The 21,478-nt window shown below is 49.0% G+C and overlaps 1 protein-coding gene and 1 long non-coding RNA gene across 2 annotated transcripts in view; one reads left to right on the forward strand and one right to left on the reverse strand.

Moving 5' to 3' along the window:
• The first annotated feature begins 780 nt into the window (after positions 1-780).
• Positions 781-21,478, forward strand: part of Dpysl5 (dihydropyrimidinase like 5) — an 86,489-nt gene continuing 65,791 nt past the window's right edge. The window contains exon 1 of the mRNA XM_052186223.1: positions 781-910. The gene's annotated coding sequence lies outside the window, so the exon portion shown is untranslated. The remainder of the gene's footprint in view (positions 911-21,478) is intronic.
• On the reverse strand, positions 18,435-19,187 carry LOC127687520 (uncharacterized). Its single transcript, XR_007978406.1, has 3 exons — positions 19,107-19,187; positions 18,965-19,036; positions 18,435-18,482 (listed from the first exon to the last, which is right to left on the reverse strand). It is a non-coding gene; the product is annotated as an uncharacterized LOC127687520 (long non-coding RNA).

The following is a 21,478-nucleotide window of genomic DNA, read 5'->3' on the forward strand; positions in this document are numbered from 1 at the left end:
GAAATAAAGATGGTGGTGCCGATGTGAACTGAGTTTAAAACATACACACTTTCCAGAGGTTTCACTCTCTTTTAAAGGAGATGTCAAAAATAGGTCAGGATCTGGGCGCTGGATAAAGATGTCCAAGCTCTGTGCTGGACAAAACAGTGGTTTCTAGACCTCAAGAGAAAGCAGGTGCGAACTGAGGCGCCCAGAGTGGCCGTTCCCTTGGTCTACGAGAACAGTTTTCCTGTACTGACCAGCCTCGCCCGCTACAGTCTGCAATCCGGTCAGTCTCAGACTCGGTAGGACGCTAACCCGATGGCGCAAGTGGGGACTCGCAGCCTCGGAAAGACCCTGCCGCTGCATTGTTTCAGCCCCTCGGGTGGGGTCTTGCAGGGGGAGGGGAGGCGATGTGTCCTCGGAGCCGCCGCACACCCTCCCCGGGGACTCGAGCCATACCGTCCCAGTGCCGGGGCTTTGTGAAGTGTCGCTAGTTACCATGGGACCATAAAGGAACGCTGAGAATGGCGCTTAGAGGGCTGGGGGTTGTCGAGGTTCTGGGGCCATGCCCTCTGTCCCTACTCGGACCCCGGGCTTGCAACAGGGACTGTCGGGATTTGTAGTCCCAAAGGCGGCGGCCGCGCGGAGGATGCGGGGCGCTGCTGGTCCCGCCTTCGCCTAACCTGCTAGCGCGAGGTGGCGAGCACTGGGGCGGAGCACTCGGATCCGTGATTGGCCCAGGCGGCTCCCAGCCCCCACCCTCGTCCCCACCCCCGCTCGCCACTCGGGACTCCTGCTCCAGGCGCGCAAGGCGGCCACCGAGTGAGCGCGCTCGCAGCCGCTCCCGCCCCGTGCATCCGCAGCTACCGCGCCGCGGCGAGACCCAGAGACGACAGACGGACCCACACAATCGCAGCATCCTGGAGGAGTGGGTGATGGCGAGGGGAGGGTGGTGGGCTTGATCTTCCCGGGCTGGAGCATCCACCCCTCTTTCAGTTTCTCCCTGAGGCGCACAAAAGGGAGGGAATTGGGATGCGTCTAGGCTCCCCCAGCCGCTGAAAGAGATGTTTAGGATTCGGGCAGATCCCGACTAAGGTGGGGCGCAAGTCAGGGTCTTTGTACGCCCACAGAGCTCGGCTTGGTGTCTTGCGACGCCTAAGGCGTTTCATGTGTGCTGGAGAGATTTACAAATAACTAGAGTAAGGAGGCGGCCAAGTTGAAGGGGCTCACGCCTAGCACCCAGTAGTCGCGCTGCTGTAGCAGGTCGACGTGCAGTAAATGGCTAAAAGGTGTGTGTGTGTGCCTGTAGGGGTGTTTCTCTGGTAGCCGGACCTGCCCTCTTGTATGTCCCTGGATCGCCGCGGTCCCTGGTACCCACCCACTGCCTGGATATACGTCCTTGGTTTCTCTTGCCTCTGGCTTGATGTCTGCCTATCGTGGTCCAAACCCCGACCTCTGTCCCTAAGCAGAGCAGAGGCCCTAGAAGCACCTGCCGAGACCACAAAGGCCTCTTGCATCTGCCCAGCCCCTAGCGGCGCGGCGCTAGGTCCCTCCGCTGGAGCCGTGTCGCCAAGTCTGCCACACAGCATCGATCTTGGTGGGTGAGGGACATCGACGCCCCGAGCCTGGGGAGCTGGCTGGGACAAACGGGCGTGGAGGCCTGGATTTGAGCAGAAACGGGGAGATGGGTGGGGACAGGTGATCGAATCTGGGGGAGGAGGCCGTGGTTTGGGGAGGACTGAGAATTGGGTGGGAGGCGGGTCGGAAGCTTCGCGCAGGTGGCGCGAGGCGAGGCTGCTCTGAAGAATGAAGAGGGGATGAAGGGAGGGAGGGTGGAGACCTCCCGGGTTTGAGGAGAGTAGACAGACATGGGGAGGGGACTGAGGCTGTACAGGGGAGGGGTCCTCATGAAGGGGGGGGCTCTCCATCGGGGTAGGGCAGGCATCTGAGGAGGCGCCAGTCTTTGCCTGAAGACTCCAGCTCTAAGCCAGGCGCTGTTTGGCCTAAGACTTTGGCTGGGCGTGGTCCTTGGACTGGGCCAGGAGCTCCGGTGGCGGGTCTCCGACAGGGCTGGTCTGGCTGGTCTAGAAGCTTTGTTTCTAAGCTTGGAACCACCAAAGAGGACTCGTTTAGGATTTTATGATAATCCACAGCGCCCCCCGGCACGCCCTGTTCGCGCGGAGCTGAAAGGCTTTGCCCAGCGGCAGATGCTGCCCGGGAGGCGGATGGGGGGGCGTCTCCCGCCCGGGAGACCCTGAGAACAATAGCCTGCATAGGGTCTGCCCGCCGTCGAAGCAAGGCCCCCCCGCCCTAGAATTCAAGCGTGAGGTGTACTGGTGCAGAAAACGCTTAGCGAGAAACCTCAGAGCACGTGCAGTCGCTGGGATTTGCCTTAGGGCACCTGGCACCCCTGGGAATTCCGAGTGGGCGTCGCACGTTTCCCCCAGGGTGTGGAGCCCGGGGACAGCCGCCTCCCCCAGCTTCTGGTGTCGCTGGCTGCAGCGCCTCTTGTCCTCCGCACGCTGTTGACGAGTTTAGATAGTGGCGGGGAGCGGCACGACAGGATGCAAGTCCCAGAGGCCGAAGGTCGCTGCGGTGCAAAGCAGGCTTTGTCTGCCCAGACCGCATGAGCCCGAGCCTAGGGGCTGCTATGCTCCTTAAATGAGCCCTCAGGGCTGGTGAGGTTTGGGGTAAATTGGGGAGAAGCCATAGAGGTCGGGATTACACGGCAAGGGTGCGGCTCTTGGTTTTAGAACTTGCAGCCAGGGACTCTAAGCTTCGGTTTGTCGGTGGCCACACCCAAGTGGAGGGGCATCCTTTGCCTTCACTCATATCATCTGCTGACTTAAAGTGGGATGATTTTGATTTAGGCGGTGGCCCCTTGCCCTTAGGAAAGCCGATGAGCAGAGTAAATACCCAGAGGTCTTCAGTCCTAAACGCCCTCCCTGTTACCGAGTGTTTAAGCATCTTGCGTATCAGCTGCAGTGCCCAGATACGCAAAAGCCAAAGGCGGTAATTCTTCTGTTGTTGTTTTTTTTAATTTTTTTCTTTTTTGGTAATAATTGTGTGACTGATAAGTTAAAGGTGAATCTTTGGCATAAAGTTCAATTATCACTGATTTGAAAAAGACAAAAAGCAAATCAGACATGTTTTTATGGCCGAAATGAAAGACTAAATGTCAAAACATAGAACTGACAATATTTAGGTTTGCCATCAAGTTAACCAATGCGCCATTAAAGTATTGCATGACTGCTGGTCACTCGGTGGGGGTGATGGTCATCCGCCTAGGGGCCGCTTCAAGGGCCCAGCTAACTACAGGAAATGGGTAAACTAGAGACCGTTGGTTTTAAAAGGTGATGATTTGGGAAGGTGCTTCTTGGAACTTACAAAGCTAGTCCCCAAAGACTAGCTGGAATGCTGCTCACTGGGTGTGCTTAACTACAGTTTTACTAAACCTTACACTCTCTCTCTCTCTCTCTCTCTCTCTCTCTCTCTCTCTCTCTCTCTGTATATATCCCCATGTATTTAATCTGAATAGGTTCATCTGGGTATATGAAAACTAGAATTCCAACATGGCAAAACCACAAATCTGACACCAGAGCACTTTTCTTAGGAAAAAAAATACTTTTTTCCTTCTCCCAAAAGGAAACATTTTGAGGACCATTTTGTTGTTTTGTTCTTTTGGTAATAAACTATGAAATTTGGGTTTATTTGGTTTTGGTTTGTTTGTTTGTTTGTTTTGAGACGTTTTTGTAGCCCTGGCTATCCTGGAACTCACTCTGTAGACCAGGCTGGCCCCCACCTGCCTCTGCCTCTGCCTCCAGAGAGCTGCCATTAATGTGTGCCGCCACCTCCTGGCTGGGTGTGCTGGGGTTGGGTATTTTGGGGTTGGGTATTTTGAGGCTGTTTAGTTGAAACTGGCTTCAGGCTTGCAGCAGTCCTTCCTCAGGCTTCCTAGAGTCAAAAGTATGAACCCGAGTCACCATATTGGCCAATCCTATGGGTTTTTCAAGAAGGTTTGGTCCTGTGGAAGTGCTCTGAAAATGTCCATCAGTCCTCAGGGAGGAGCCAGTGGGTGAGGGGTGTCAGTGTGTTTGAGGGGTGTCAGTGTGTTTGAGGGGTGTCAGTGTGTTCAGCTGGCTTCTACAGGGAGTGAGAGAAAGCCCCACCTCCAGCCCTTAGCTGTTCCTATGAAACTCTCAGAAACTAGAACCCAGGAAGAACAGAGACATATGTGTAGTGACCCCAGAAAAGGACTCGTAGAGTGCCATCCTTAATTCTCATTTCCATGAATCCAAGGACCTCAGTTAATTACCCAATTTTGTACTTGGCCCAGGAACCCCAGGGGTGTTAGCATGGCCTCTGGGTGACTCTGGCGTTGGGCTGTGTAGCTGCTTGATCCCCACGGGCTGCATGCTTCTGGTTACACGGGTTTACACGGCTGACCAACACTAGCTCTGGAAACCTGGAGAAGCCTTCATCCGGGTTCCGTTCACCTCCCTCCAGGCTCCTGCCTCCTCAGCCCGCTCTGTCCTCACTCCTCTGATCAGGATTTAGAGCTTCTGAGCCCATGGGCGAATCCCTGAGGCAAAGGCAAACTGTGCTCAGGGATATTTTTCTTCTTAAGTAGCTCTTAGAAAAGCAGTAGAGGATGGCAAATAGGAAGTGTAAGATTTGAGATCCAGTCTCTCTTGTTCATATAAAAATAACTTCCAAGGTTCTGATAGGATCTGGTATCTTTCCTCTTACTTTGTAAACCACTGTTCCAGGAAAGAGTGAGTGTGGGGGATCCTTTAGAGAAATCATCCAGAGCATCTTGTCAGTGTGAAATTCTGCAGAAAGTAATTAATGCCATCTGAGAGAGAGCAAATAAGAATACGCACATTTTGTTACTTTTTTTTAAGAGAGCGGAGATTTGATTTATTGCACAGCTAGTGAGAGAATAAGAATTCATTAAGATTGCTTCTTTGGAAGGTTTTATAGGAAGACAAAGGTTGAAATGCCAAGGTATGAATTTTATGAATTTGATCTGTATGTATGAAAGCTGCTATCAAGTTAGCGAAATAAATCCAGGAAGGTAGGTTTATGATTCGTTCCTTTTCAGTCCTGGACACTTGTTTATTTGGCCAAGCCTCAGCATCACTGGAACCTGGGAAGTCTGACAGTCGTTCCTTTCCTTAACTCCTTCCCTGGTTCCTATAATCCAGGCTCAGAGATAGTGTTATGGTGGAGAGAACAGACCCTTAGCTGTTTCCTGTCACTTTAGGTGTGTGTCTTTCAGGTACTGTAAGTGTAGTGGCCGGTACATTGTATTCCAGAGGATGAGGTGATTTAGTGGGTGTGTAGACCGGAGGGCAGTGTCTGGCATGGAGTAATTATCCCACAAAAATGATGTGCCCACCGTCACAATCACCCTCTCTCCCATAAGATGTGCCCACAAAGGCAACATTTGAACCCCTACTTGGTCTCTTCCCTAGAACAGGCTTGTCTCACTGGAGGGACCACAGACTTGGTTAGGACTCCTCTCCGAGGCTCCACCCTTGCAAATAGTAGGAATACCATGTCAGTAACACACAGCTGCTTTGAGCAGCTGAGAACTTGGAGAGTTTAGGAATGTTCCAGAAGTGCACTGATCCCACGTCTGGTGAACTGAGCTTGCATGTGGAGTTAGCCTGCCGTCTCATACATTCCATCCAAAGGAGCAGCGAGTATCTTTTGGTGAGGGCTGTTGTCCTCGGGTGATTCTGTTCCGGGAGCTGAGATGACAGGCCGTGCTTAGTTAATGATGAAATGTTGAGTAGACTCGCTCTAGCTTTGCAGCTAAGACCCAGTAGCTAGGGAGATGGCTCAGGAGGTAACGTGCTTGCTGGAGACGGGTGTGAAGACCTTGTTTTGGATCCAGGTAAAAGCTGGATGTAGTTGGTAACCTAGGGAGACAGAGACAGGTTGACTCCTGACTCATTGGCCAGCCAGTCTGGCTGAAATGGTGAGCTCCAGACTCAGTAGGACTCTGTCTCAGAAACCACTGAGGAAGATATATGGCACTTACCCTTGCACATGCATATCCACCCAAAGTATATGGGTTCACATCACACAAACATGTACACACACATGCATATCCACCCAAAGTATGTGTGTTCACATCACACAAACATGTACACATACATGCATATCCACCCAAAGTGTGTGTGTTCACATCACACAAACATGTACACACACATGCATATCCACCCAAAGTGTGTGTGTTCACATCACACAAACATGTACACATACACACATGCATATCCACCCAAAGTGTATGCATTCATATCACATAAACATGTACATATACTCATGCATATTTACCCAAAGTGTACATGTTCACATCCACACTAATATGTACACACACACACACACACACCATATAAAGAAATACAGATCTCACCAAACTGTCAACTTTCCAAACATGTTCAGAGCATTGTCTCTACACAGCAATAGATCCTTTGATTGTGCCCAGTGAGGTCACACAAATAGAAAGGATTTCTCGCCCAGAGAAGGAGGTGGTCATCTTTGCTCAAACCTCAGGAGTCTGTTTAGAGCTTGTGTTATCAGATTGGCTTGGGAGTTGGCCCATCCTGGTCATTTGTAGGGTAGGCTGATGGGTTAGAAACACGGGCCTGAGCCAGCAGTTCTGTCGTGAGCTAAAACTGCTTCTTGATTTTCCTCGGGGATGTCAGCTGGTGTTTTCTTCATTCAACTGCTGAGTGCTGTTTTCATGGTTGAAGAATGTCTCCTTTGCATATAGCCATCTGACGGCAGATGTTAACCACATCCTGGGCGTCTGTTCTGGGCAACTTAGGTGATGAACTCAATGCTTGGACATGGTACCTAACCACAGTGACACAACATTTGACTGTCTGGGTATACGGTTTATATGAAACTAAGAATTTTCACGGGTACCATGACACAACAACCTGTAATCTCAGCTCTTCCTCAGTAGACAGGAGAATCAGGAGTAAGGTGGTGCATCAAATTCAAGGCTAGCCTCAGCTACATGAGACCTTGTCTCAAGAACAAACAAACAAATGAGCCTATAGAGATGCTTGGTGATTAAAAGTGCTTGTTGCCCTTGCAGAGAGCTGGACTGGTTCTCAGCGCCCACACTGGGCTGCTTACAGCTACTTATCAACTCCAGCTTCAGGGGATCCAGTGTCCCTGCTTGGCCTACAGGAACATTGGAACCCACACACATATAAATAAAAATAAAATAGATTTTTAAAGAAACCTGAAAAATAAACATAGTAAATGGAATGGTAGGCCCTGAGATTGCACAGAAGTCCACCTCACCGTGTTTAGAGTGGAGTTCGTGCCTCTTTTCTCATCTGTGTGTCTCCAACACAAAGTCCTGCTCAGAGTGGAGCACTGTAGGGCTGATACTGCCGGAGCAACTGGCTAACTGATTTAGGCAATATTTCATGGACTCGTTCCAGCCACTGAGACCTCTGGCTCCTCCTTTAACTTTGCAGTCATTTGAGCTAAATGAAGTTAAGGTTTTGTGAATGGCCAGTTTCTCTCAGAGAGGAGAAGAGAGCATTCTGCACCCTGAATTAGGCATTGTCACTTCCCGCCCCCTGACATCTGTCCAGTTTCATTGCTTTGGCACAGTGTTCCGGGGCTGTCACTGACTTGTCTGTGTGTGTGTGTGTCTCACATATTAGCAGTACCCAGCACTCAATCACACCACCTTTGTGTCCCACCAGGGTCCATTTCCAGTCTGTCCCTTTGTTAATTTCAAATCCGCCATTGGCTTGCAGGAATTTCTCAGGCCTGGGGTCTTTATTCTCCCTCCTTTGTCTGGTCATGTGTTTCCCTTTGTCCTTCTACAGAGCAAGGCCCTCTATTGATTCGGAAGCTGCCCTCCTTCTCTTTTTACTAATTTAGATTTCCATCCTCAAGGATTGATGCACTCACTTTGCTATACAACCCAAGTGCCACCTCAGATGTTAAAATCAAATAACTTATTTCTAGCATGTGCACTATCCGCCTATCCTTAGTGAAGTTACTTGGGCTGGCTTAAGTTCCCAAGTGGCAAAGCATATTCATAGAGGGTGACTCTGGGGGAAATAGGTAGAGTGGGTAAGGACGTGTTTAACATACATGTGTCGGGGCTGGGATTGTAGCTCAGCGCCAGGGTGCCTGCCCAGCACGTACACGGCTCAGGTTCAAGTCCTAGCACTCCCCCAAAAGCTTTCAATGGTGTGTGGTCCATTAAGATGGCCCCGTAGGTGAAGGCACTTGCTGCCAAGCCAAACGGCCTAATTTCAATCTCTGGTACTCATGTGGTCATTCCTTGTCAAGCATGTGCCCCTCAATAAATAAATATCAAGAAGAAAAAATACATATGTATGCTTGCTTATGTTTGTAGATATTTTGATGCTAGGGATTGAGCTCAGGACCTGTGCATACTAGGCAAGTGCTCTACCACTGAGCTGTATTTCCAGGCACACACACACACACACACACACACACACACACACACAGCTACTTTTTAGTGAAACCTAATACTCAGAAAAAGCACCTTGATGATTTCTTTTCAAGATAATCATATCAACATATAATAATCATCCTCAAAGAATCAGAAGATCAAATATTCACACACATATCCCCCACTCCCTCCCCAATGCGTGCATCCAGAAACTAACATTTCTTTCAAGGTAATCAGGCATTTTTGACTTTAAAAACAAAAACAACTTTTAAAATTGTGTTGTGTGTGAGTGTGTGTGTATGTGTGTGTTGTGTGTAAGTGTGTGTGTGAGTGTGTGTGTTTGTGTGTGAGTGTGTGTGAGTGTGTGTGTGTGTGTGTGTGTGTGCATGTATAGGCACATGTGCCATGTCAGGTGCAGACCCTTTTGGTCCGTGTGTGTCTGTGTATGCTGTAGTACACACACACAGGCCCACGGGAGTTGGTTCTCTCCTTCCACCTGTGGGTCCCTGGGATGGAATTTGGGTTGTCAGCCTTAGTGCCAGGGACCTTTATCTCATTAGTCATCCATTGGCCCCAAATTCTTTGTTCTTGAGCAAACTGTAACACCTTAAGCTGTGTTTCTGGGTCCACAGTAGCCTGTGCTGGGGCAGGGGACGGGGTGCAGGGGAAGTACACTTTCATCCACAGAAACTGAAAGGGGCTTTCTTTCTAGTCTTGTTTTAAGATAGGACATCACTATGTAGCCCTGGCTGGTCTCCAACTCTCTGTGTAGTCCAGGCTGGCCTTGAACTCAGAGATTCAGCTGCCTCTGCCTCCCAAGTGCTGGGATTAAGTGTGCGCCACTGGGTCTAGCAATGATTCTTAAATAAAGGGAAGCTATAAGTTCATGTTAATTTCTTGACTTAAATCAACAAGTCTGTCTGATTAGAGATTTGTCTTTTCAAATCTCTAATGCTAGAGGGTGCTAGGGATGGGACCAGCTCTAACACTCAGCCACCTCCCAGAGAATGTGTCCTAGTCCGCCTGGTAGGCGAGTGGCTCATTAAAGAGTTGGAGAGAAAGTTGGCGTGAAGTTGTCTGAGGTGGAGTTAGAGGGATGGCTCAGTGGTTAAGAGCGCGTGTGGCTCTTCCAGAGGACCCTAGTTCAATTCCCAGCTCCCACACAGCAGCTCCCAGCTACCTCTAGTTCCAGATCTAGATCAAGGCTTTCTTCTGACCTTCACAGGCACTGCATGCATGCGGTACACAGATATACACGCAAGTAAAACCTCCATATACATACAATAAATAATAAAGCTAAAAAAATTGTCTGAGGTAATCAATCAGGACCTGCAATTAGAACCAGGAAGACAAGGTAAAAGCTGATTTTTATCAATACTACCTCTTACTGGCAGATAGTGCCTAAAATTGGCCACTGTGAGAGAAATGAGGAGATGAGACAGCTCTGGGGCTAAGGTGCACTCGCAGTCTCTGAGAACGCAGTGCCATGGTCAGGAGCAGGAACCTGGCAAGCTGAAGCTTCGTAGCCAGGCGGCTCAGTAAGACCTTGGTTCTGCTTGGAGCCCGTGTTTGAGATGGACTTGACCTTCCTGTCTCAGGACTGCCTGCGTCTGCTGAGGACCGACGACAGGCGCTGATCCCTAGGAAGGAGCTAGCACACGGGGAAGAGAGATGGACTGCGACTCATCCCCCTAAGCCCATTTCTTTCTGAACTGAGGGATTGTTGAGGGGCTGATGGGTTGAGGGGCTCGGAGCCGGAGAGGCTGTGTAAGTGTTCGCAAGTGGAACTAATGGTACTGTCTGGGAGGTAAGTTGAGGACTTTGAGATGTGTAAAGATGGAGGTGCACAATGACAGAGGGTTGGGGTGCAGCTGGGGAACAGGACTTATGAGAAGTTTGGTGGTGTGGCCAGAACTCTATGACGGCCTTTTTCACTGTGCAAACCCTCCCAGGAGGTGTTCCAGTCAGTCCTGGGTTGCTTGCCCTGTGCTGTGTTTGCGTGAACTTGATGTGTCCTAAGTGTTGGGTAAGTCCCTGTGGCATCGGCCCATGGACGATGTTTCCCCCCACCCAGGGAGGAGGTGTCTCTTTTCCCTACTCGCCACCTCCATGAGCATCTTCCACAGAACCCATCTGGGGAGCCCGGCCATTTCCCACATGCTACACGGAGGAGGAAGTGTGGCCCTTTCTGTTCGTTCACCCCACGCCTGTCACTTGAGTCAGCTCTTGGTACGCTTCGGTGCCAGCTCAGCTCTGTCACAGCCGTGCACCTCCGTGCCTTTGCCATCCCTGCAGGCTCCGGATTAACCCCACGAAACAGCTCTAGGTTCGGGCACTGTGCCCCCTTCACGCTGCTTCTGGTTCAGCCACTGAATCAGTCTTGACACCGCCCCACTCCTCTATCTTGACGCCTCCTGATCCCCGGCCTCTTTTACTCTTACCCTACCACTGACATACGTATATCCCAGCCCCAGAACCTATTTTCTTGGCTTACCTAGGCCAGCCTGGCACTTCCACACTTTCCTATTACTGCTTAAAGTTTGCCCTGAGCAGTCAAGGAAAAGCCCCAAGCCTGGGAGCCGGGACCTGGCCTGGAGCAGCAGTATACTGAAAGGCTTTCTTATTCTCTTCGTTGAGACGTGATATGAATACCACAAAGTTGGCCTGGGTGCAATCCGTGGGCTTCAGTGTGTTCACAGGCTGGCACAAACACCACCATATTCTCAATTGCTCAAGAAGAAACCCCAGACCCAACAGCAGTCACACCCCATTCCCCCCACTCATCTCCTCTCTGCCTCTGTGTCCCCTGCAACCATTCAGCCATTTCTGTCCATGTGGTTTGTCCGCTCTTGGCATTTCATACAAATAGAACTATATAGTACTTGGCCATTGAAGCCCCATGTTTTCATCCCTGAAGAGTAACGTAATGCCTGTTCTTTTGCTCACAGTACAACCCTCTGCCCCTTTTGCTTTAATAGAAACACTAAAGACATTTGGGAAATTGCATAGTGTTAAATAGTTGCCCACAAATATGCTAAGCTGGAGTGTAACTCAGCTGTCGAAGGCTTGTCTGTTATGTGGTAGGCCCTAGGCTCTAGGCAAAAAAAAGGGGGCAGAGAAATTATCTGGTGCCACTCTTTGAGAAGGACAGCTCATAAGACATCTGGACCTCTTTTTTGTACAGAGCAGGAACAAATCCCACAGTTGAACTCACCGAGCCGATAATGGGTCCGTGACTGACATCTGAATAGCTCAGCTTTAAGGGGGAAGGGTTTGCTTTGGCTCACAGTTTCGGACGGTTCGTGGTGGGCTGGCTTCATTTGCTGTAGGCCTGTGAGACAGAATATACGGCAGCAGAAACACATGGCAAGGGGGAGCTGTTCACCTCAGCAGAGCGACAGAGAACACAGGGGAAGGACGGGATAAGAGCATCCATCAAAGGCCTGCTCCCAGTGACTCTTTCCCCAGCCAGGCCCACCTCCTAGTCTCCACCCCCTCTGAATAACGCCATCAGATTATGAACCCATGCATTGATGGGTCACTGATGTACAATCATGTCTCCAAAGCCCCACCATGGGGCAGTTCATTGTTGGGGGTTTCAAGCCTTCAACAAGTGAGCCTCTTGTGGAGAACAGTTCATGTCCAGACCATATAACAAAATGTATACGTAGGTGGGAGCTGCTCAGGTGCCTTCTGTGTAGAGCCTGCAGCTGGCAGTGTGTGGTTGTGAATAGCAAAGGTATGGCTATAGGGCTGTTACCAAGTGGACCTTCTCGGCTGCAGGGATCCAACCTACTGCTTTGCTGACCTGGTGCTGGGATGGGTTTGAAAGGGAAAGGGCTCCAGCCTGAGGGATGGGTATGAAGTGCCCACAGGTCTGAGAAGCTGGTGGCATTGGCTTGACTGGGAAAGACTTGGGCAGTAGAGAGAGGGAGGCAGACATCCAGAGTGGTTAGAGGCAGCCGAGACCACGCCATTACATGGTCTCTGTTTTCTCCCTTGGCTCGTCCTTACTGACGATCTGGAGTCCAAGGCTGCTAGGCATGAAGAGTGGACTCGAGAGGTGGGATGTGAGCTTCCGCACGCTCCTTTTCCTGGGGATTTAGCCCCATGACGATGCATAGACAAGTGTGGAAAATATGTTTGTTTTAGTGTCTGTGTATGTTTTAGAAAATCACATGCAATGTGTTTCTCGTGGACTTGTATTAAAATAACGTCACACATTTCTCCTCCCCTTGGGAACCTTTGATAGGTCTTTCATGTTCCAAATAGCTAGCAGCACGAAACACGTGACTTCTCCTTGACTGTAGAATCTTGTTCCAAGGTAAGATGTAGTGATTTTTGTGTTGCTTTACATTTAGACTGACCTTGGCGTCATCAGAGCATATTATGACATACAAATTATGTCATAATTAGTATGGGCCACAAGAAAGTCCCTATATAGAAAAGAAAGTCCAGAGCCTGGGAAATGTAGCTTACTTAGTGTGTGTGTGTGTGTGTGTGTGTGTGTTCAAAGCTAAGAACAAAGACCCAAGTAGGTAGCCAAGTATTATTGCCCATGCTAACACTGAGATGTTTATAACACAGTCCCCTGTCTCTCTAGTCACCATAGACTTAAGTCATGAGATTCTGGAAGGCAGTGACCTCGTAGTATCCATTTGAACCCTGCCATCAAGGATATTGAAGGCCACCATGTGTGTCCTCACCATTAGATCTTGCCGTACCATGTTTATTATTCATGTGTGCTGTGGGGCTAGCCACTTAACCTCTCTGAACACAGCGACCCTCATTCGTTGCAGTGTTGCTATGCGAACTAGAAATTAAGTGTAATTAGCCCTACATCCTGAGATTCAACCAACTGCAGACTGGGTCTTTATTCAATGTATGCACACTTCACCATCATTTTCTAAAATCTAACAACTACTTAAGTGGTGTTAAATTTATATTACGGGAGTATAAGTAATCTAGAGAATACTTATTTTGTAGTTATGAACTTATTTAGTGTGTGAGGGTGAGGGGTGTTTGTTTGCCTATGGAGGCTGGAGGACAATTCGCAGTGGGCGGCTCTCTTCCTACCTGTGGACCCGAGGGATTGAACTCTGGTCATCAGCCTTAGCAGCAAGCACCATTCCCCACTGAGTCATCTTGCCAGCCTGAGAATATATAAAATATACAGGAGAATGTGTAAATATCCAAGAGAAATATTAGGCCATTTGTTAATAAGCTACTTGAGCACCCCCAGATTTTAGCATCTTGGGAAAGGGGGAATCTTGGAACCAGCACTTAACTGGATGATAGCATATAAAACATACGGTTTGATCTCGAAATCTAAAGATTGGAAAGGGTGAGTAGGTCACGTAGTCATTGTGTAACAAACTTAAGAGAGAATATCATGAAAACTAGGCAGTGGTAGCGCACACCTTTAATCCCAGTATTTGGGAGGCAGAGGCAGAGGCAGGTAGGTGGATTTCTGAGTTTGAGGCCAGCCTGGTCTACAGAGTGAATTCCAGACAGCCAGGGCTATACAGAAAACCCTGTCTCCAAAAACCAAAAAAAAAAAAAAAAAAAAAAAAAAAAAAAAAAGAAAGAAAAGAAAATATCACAAGAAAGGCAGGGATCAGGAGGCTGGTGGGCTCTAATTGCCCCGGGAGAGCCATCATTAGCTACTCGTGCTGACCGACTTTCATTCTCCCACTGTGCAAATGCACACACACATGGTTTGCTCTAATTTCAAAGGTTTTTGTTTGTTGTTAAGATTTGTTTTATTTTTAAATTATGTGTATACACATGTACGCTATTTCTGTCCCTGCGCCTTCTCTCCAGCCCTGGGTTCATTGTTTTAATGCTTAGTATTCTTTCTTTAAAAGATAAAAATGAATCTTCTCGTTGTGACCCAGTCAACATGGCCACCCTCCCTGAAGTAACCAGTGGGGTGTCTCGGTCCCTACTCACTCCCCACGCGTGTCAGTGTATGTACATATAGGTATAGGGAGAGATAATCTTTGTTGTTGCTCTTTTGGGAAGATGAACAGTTTGCATTGGTGTGCAAATGTCACAGGTGACTGCCCTGGGTTTCCGTTTTAGTGAAATACTACTTGGTCTGGTAGAGATCTTATTTACATACATAACACTCGAAGGGATGATAACCACCGCAGTTTATCCAGCCAGGGCCCGCTGATGGGCGTCCCATCCGCTTGCAGGTGTTTGGCTATGACCACCAGCGGCCTTGCTGAGGCCGTCTCTGTAGCTGTTTCTTCAGGTTCCAATGTCTTTGTCTCTGTGCTTCAAGTCCTGGGGGTAGAGCCATGGGTCTTTCAGAAATCTTTTTTGAAAAATAACTTATTTATGTTTATTTTATGTGTACTGGTGTTTGAGGGTGCCAGATTCCCTGGAACTGGACTTTTAGACAGTTGTGAGCTGCCATGTGGTGACTGGGAATTGAGCTCAGGACCTCTGGAAGAACAGCCAGTGCTCTTAACCGCTGAGCCGTTTCTGAGGCCCCCCTTTCAGAAATCTTAGTAGAAATCTTTCCTGACTTTTTGAGAAAGGTGCAACACTGCATATCTCCATCAGCAGCGTCTGTCCTCATCCTGAACCCGCACTCTCAACTCCTGGTCATGTCGGGAATCACCTCATTGTTCCCACACTCTCAACTCCTGGTCATGTCCAACTCTTGGTAATGTCGGGAATCACCTCATTGTTACCTCCGCTCACATGCCTGTGACTGCTGCAGAGGTCAAACATTTAAGAGTCACTTCTGCCTTAGGGTTTCATTGCTGTGAAGAGACACCCTGACCACGGTAACTCTTATAAAGGCAAACCTTTCAACCGGGCTGCCTTACAGTTTCACAGTTCAGTCCATTATCATCATGGGGGGAAGCTTGGCAGTTTGCAGGCGGACATGGTGCTGCAAAAGCCAAGAGTTCTACATCCTGATCCGAAGGCAGGCAGGAGGAGTCTCTCTTCTGCAGGCAGCTAGGAAGAGGGTCTCTTCCTCACTGGGCACAGCTTAAGCATAGAACTTCAAAGCCCACCCCCACAGTGATGCACTTCCTCCAATGAGGCCACATTCACTCCAACAATGCCACACCCACTCCAACAAGGCCACACCTCTTAATAGAAGCGCTTCCCTTGGGCTGAGCATATTCAGACCACTACAGCTCCATTGTGCACTGTCTCACACCCTTTCTCTCGTTTACACGTGCTGTTCCGATCAGTATGTAAGGGCCCAGAACAGTCATGTTTAAACCATTTATTTAGTGACTTTATTTCTGTAGCACTGTCTTGGTTTCTTTTCCTGTGGCTGTGATAAAATATTCTGATAAAAAGAACCCGGGAGAAACTGAGCTCACGGTTCAAGGTCGACACATCACGGTGGCTGGAACCTGAAACAGCTGGTCACATCCCAGCTGCAGTCAGAAGCAAGCAGTAACTGCGTGTGTGCTGTTTCTTTTCTCCATTTGTACGGCCCAGGGTTTCTACCCAGGGAAATGTAGCCACAGTCCCATTTCCCAGGCAATGCTAGACCAGTGGTTCTTAACCTGTGGGTCTCCACCCCCACAGGGGTCACATATCAGATAATCCTCTGCATATCAGATATTTACATTACGATTCAGAACAATAGCAAAATTGCAGTTATGAAGTAGCAATGAAATAATTTTACGGTTGTAGGTCACTACACCATGAGGAGCTTTATTAAAGGGCTGCAGCATTAGGAAGGTTGAGAGCCACTGCTCTAGACTGTCAAATTGACAGTTAACACTAACACTCTAACATTCACAGGTATCTTTTACGTTACCAAGTTAAAAAAAAAAAGTGTGCAGTCTCAGAAGGCTGTCCTGCCCTTGATGGCTTAGATTTCCAGATCCAGTTAAAAAGTGTCCCCTGCTCTTTGGTCAGGCGAGTTGTTTTATGATTGTTTGTATTCTAGTATTTTTAGTGTTTTGTGTTTTACACTCAGATGAGTTCCAGATAGTTCACAGACTCAGTGTATAATATAAGGTGGGGTACAAATTTAATATCCTTCTCGAAGAATAGCTAGTCATGCCTCTGTTGATTGTGTATATCATTTTCCTCATTGAGTGAAGCATCACTTCTGTCAGAGAGCATTAGCCAAACACCCTGCTCTCCACTCTGACTACAGACACCTGACACAGTGAACTTTCAGTATCTACTGTGGTCGTCATCTTTAACAGTCTCCCATCTTAAATATGCTCTAGAATATTTCCCTATAATATTTCTTTTCCATGTTTTGAGGAGGTTTTATATATATAAATATATTTCTTTTTTCCCTTGAAGGCCTTTCCACTTCCACTTGAATAATTCTGTTCCATACTTAGAATTTTTACTTGAGGTGGCCTTTTAGAAATCTTTTCAGAATTTGCCGGGCGGTGGTGGCACACGCCTGTAATCCCAACACTCTGGGAGGCAGAGGCAGGCGGATTTCTGAGTTCGAGGCCAGCCTGGTCTACAGAGTGAGTTCCAGGACAGCCAGGGCTACACAGAGAAACCCTGTCTCGGAAAAAAAAAAAAAAACAAATCCAAAAAAACAAACAAACAAATCTTTTCAGAATTTATTATTTTGACTACTTGTCTTTTGGGGCGGATTTGTTGATGTGAAGAATGGTGTTCCATAATCACGAACTTTCCTTGTTTTGAGGAACAGACCCGAGGAGAGCACAGCGTATAATCTTTTGACAGGTTAATGCCCCCTGTTTGCTAGGACTGCATTTATTCCTTTAGGACCGCAGCGTTGTCGATCAGCCCTCCACAGGAGGCTCTCTTCCTGGGCTTTCTTCTGTATATTGCCACGTTTGTTGGCTCTCACACCAGCACCACACTGTCTGGCCCTGTAGCTTTTTTTTTTTTTTTTTTAATTTTTTTTTTAACTTTTTTTTATTTACATTTCAAATGATTTCCCCTTTTCTAGCCCCCCACTCTCCGAAAGTCCCGTAAGCCCCCTTCTCTTCCCCTGTCCTCCCACCCACCCCTTCCCACTTCCCCGTTCTGGTTTTGCCGAATACTGCTTCACTGAGTCTTTCCAGAACCAGGGGCCACTCCTCCGTTCTTCTTGTACCACATTTGATGTGTGGATTATGTTTTGGGTATTCCAGTTTTCTAGGTTAATATCCACTTATTAGTGAGTGCATACCATGATTCATCTTTTGAGACTGGGTTACCTCACTTAGTATGATGTTCTCTAGCTCCATCCATTTGCCTAAGAATTTCATGAATTCATTGTTTCTAATGGCTGAATAGTGGCCCTGTAGCTTTCTAGTGAGTCTTGAAACTAGCATGCCTGCCTAGTTAGTTTATCACCACTCACAAGTGGCCACTGGGACTTTGATTGCACTGGGGTAGATCTCGTGATACACCGGGGAGAACTGCTCCTCGCTTGAAAGTCTTTAAATCCCTGAAAGCACTGTGTTCCATTTCGGTTTTTCTTTCTTTCTTTTCTTTTTTTTTTTTCTTATGGTTTTTTTCGAGACAGGGTTTCTCGGTATAGTTCTGGCTGTCCTGGAACTCACTCTGTAGACCAGGCTGGGGCCTTGAACTCAGAAATCGCCTGCCTCTGCCTCCCATTTCATTGTTCTTGAATCTCAAGTTCAAATACTGTAACTTTTCATTATATAGGTTTTACATATGTCCTGTTAAATGTGTCTCTTTTCAAATGTTTTCTAAATGAGATGAGCACATTTTAATGTTGAAACAGATTTCATTCTGTCAGCTTTCAGAGTGGCAATAGAACAATAGATTACCTCAACAGAATAAGGCCATCTGGGACAAGCCAGGCTTGGAATAGATGGCCTGGGGTAAAGGAATAACAGGTGACAAACACTGGAACAGCATCCTCTCCTGGGAAGAGCACCTGTAATGGGAGGAGGACAGCTGGGAAGAGCACCTTGATGATGGGGGGGGCAGCTGGGAAGAGCACCTATGATGATGGGGGGACAGCTGGGAAGAGCACCTGTAATGGGAGGAGGACATCTGGGAAGAGCACCTGTGATGATGGGAGGAGGACAGCTGGGAAGAGCACCTGTGATGATGGGGAGACAGCTGGGAAGAGCACCTGTGATGATGGGGGGACAGCTGGGAAGAGCACCTGTGATGGGAGGAGGACAGCTGGGAAGAGCACCTGTGATGATGGAGGGAGGACAGCTGGGAAGAGCACCTGTGATCATGGGGGAGAACAGCTGAGATGAGCACTTGTGATGATGGGAGGAAGACAGCTGGGAAGAGCTCCTGTGATGGGAGGAGGACAGCTGGGAAGAGCTCCTGTGATGGGAGGAGGACAGCTGAGATGAGCACTTGTGATGATGGGAGGAGGACAGCTGAGATGAGTACCTGTGATGATGGGGGGAGGACAGCTGGGAAGAGCACCTGTGATGATGGGGGGAGGACAGCTGGGAAGAGCACCTGTGATGATGGGGGGACAGCTGGGAAGAGCACCTGTGATGATGGGAGGAGGACAGCTGGAAAGAGCATCTGTGATGATGGGGGGACAGCTGGGAAGAGCACCTGTGATGATGGGAGGAGGACAGCTGGGAAGAGCACCTGTGATGATGGGAGGAGGACAGCTGGGAAGAGCACCTGTGATAAAGAGGGGGGCAGCTGGGAAGAGCACCTGTGATGATGGGAGGAGGACAGCTGAGAAGAGCACCTGTGATGATGGGAGGAGGACAGCTGGGAAGAGCACCTGTGATGATGGGAGGAGGACAGCTGGGAAGAGCACCTGTGATGATGGGGGGACAGCTGGGAAGAGCACCTGTGATGATGGGGGGACAGCTGGGAAGAGCACCTGTGATGATGGGGGGGGACAGCTGGGAAGAGCACCTGTGATGATGGGGGGACAGCTGGGAAGAGCACCTGTGATGATGGGGGGACAGCTGGGAAGAGCACCTGTGATGATGGGGGGACAGCTGGGAAGAGCACCTGTGATGATGGGGGGGGGCAGCTGGGAAGAGCACCTGTGATGGGAGGGGGATAGCTGAGAAGAGCACCTGTGATGATGGGAGGAGGACAGCTGGGAAGAGCACCTGTGATGATGGGGGAGGACAGCTGGGAAGAGCACCTGTGTTGATGGGAGGGGGATAGCTGGGAAGAGCACCTGTGATGATGGGGGGGGGACAGCTGGGAAGAGCACCTGTGATGATGGGGGGGGACAGCTGGGAAGAGCACCTGTGATGGAAGGAGGAACAGCTGATATGAGCACCTGTGATGGGAGGGAGACGGGGGTGGGGTTGGGGGGGGAGACAGCTGGTAGATAGCCCAGGTAGGCATGTGGTATGAAAGCAGGTGTGTCATCAGAGTGGTGTTAAGAGCAGTGATGGTTGCTTAGGTGCAGGGAGGGAGGGAGGCAAGCAGCTGAGTCAGGAAAGAAAGCCAACAGAAGTTCCCCAGACAGACAGACAGGCAGGCTTCATCTCCCCACAGGAGGGAATGGTGCCAACCAAGTAGTGCATGCCACCTCACAGGAAATAAGACACTAGGAGCCAATGTACAACCAGACCCAGGGCCAGGAAATCAGCACACGACTAGGGGTCAGGACAAGAATTGAAGCAGTACATCAGGACTTGTCTAGCAGCAGGTGTCCCAGTTGGGACTCTCAGTGTGTTGGATTCTAAACTTGTCCTTAGCCTCAGTCCAGGCTGTCCTGGGGGTAGGGCTGGGGGTCAGAAAGCAGCTGCCAGGGACCAGGCACCGAGAAGACTGGCCCACTCTTCTGGGAGGCCAAGGGGGATAAACACTTAGTGATAAGGAAGAATCGGAGTGTCTGACCATTGGTTCAGCACTACCTCTCTCCCGGCAGGAACTGTGAAGGAGAGGAAGCGCTGGTGTTTGGTCTGGGTGAATTACACCTGCAGACAGCCACCTCTACCCCACGTTGTACTGGCTTTCAAGGTACAATGCATTCATCTCGTGTGATGTAGCATGTTCACACTCAACACATCTTCATAACCCTGCACTTGTCTGGAAGGGAAGGCTCCGGAACGCTGTGAGGTGGCTTTCCCTTTCAGGCTCCAACATGAGAAAAAGCCTTGGAACTTCATTCTGTTACTTACCTCTTCCCCCATTTGTCCACGGAAAGCAGCAGCCAGGCAGGCTGGCTCCCTGGGCGGGTTCCGTACCTGTTTTGCAGCCTTGGAGGAAGATGCCACTTGTGCTGGGTTTCAAGAAGCACAGTGGAGAAAGGGGGCCATTTGCTATTGCTTGCAGGGATGGCCCTTTCATTTACTCTTTCGTTGAAGATCTGGCTTGTTTTCGTTGCTTCTGGCTTGGTCCCAGGGCCAGGCAGGGTGAGGGTGACTTTCACTAAAGCTGGGGACCCGGGAACTAGAGTCATGTGGAGGAAGAGCATGCTGCTTATGGGGACCAGCAAGATACCAAAGTGGACATTTGCGGCTGGCCAGTGGCTCTCAACCATCCCAGTGCTGTAATGCAGCTCCTCATGTTATGGTGACCCCCCAACCATAGAAGTATTTTGTTTGTTGCTCCTTCATAACTGTAATTTTGCTACCGGGTGGTGTCTCAGCTCGAAGACCATCAGAAATACGTGTTTTCTGGTGGTCCAGACCCACAGGTCGAGAACTACTGCAATAGGCCATTTGATATACAAGTTCATTGTTAAATAAGAGTGCAAGACGCAATGGGTAGCTTTCCGGGAACTTGCCTGCCCCCGCACAAACTTCTGCCCCCTGTGTTTTTGTACTACTGTATCCCAGCCAAAGCTGTTGCTGATGTCACAACCATGTTATTGTAAGAATGCCTGCAAAACCAAATAGTGAAGCCAGGCTGTGTCTACTGCAACAACGCCTCCCCATATATATAATTTTATATAATTTGCTATGTGTATATATATATATATATATATATACAATTTTTAAGAATTATTTTGAGAGAGTCCCGTGTCACCCTCAGCTGTCCTCAAGCTCACTATGTCGCCTAGGATGGCCTTGAACTTCTGACTCTCTTGCCCTCACTTCCCCTGAGCATTGGTATTATAAGCATGTGCTGCTGTGCCTAGTTTTGTGC

The sequence above is a fragment of the Apodemus sylvaticus genome, chromosome 6 (assembly GCF_947179515.1).
Source record: "Apodemus sylvaticus chromosome 6, mApoSyl1.1, whole genome shotgun sequence".
NCBI classification, from domain to species: domain Eukaryota; kingdom Metazoa; phylum Chordata; class Mammalia; order Rodentia; family Muridae; genus Apodemus; species Apodemus sylvaticus.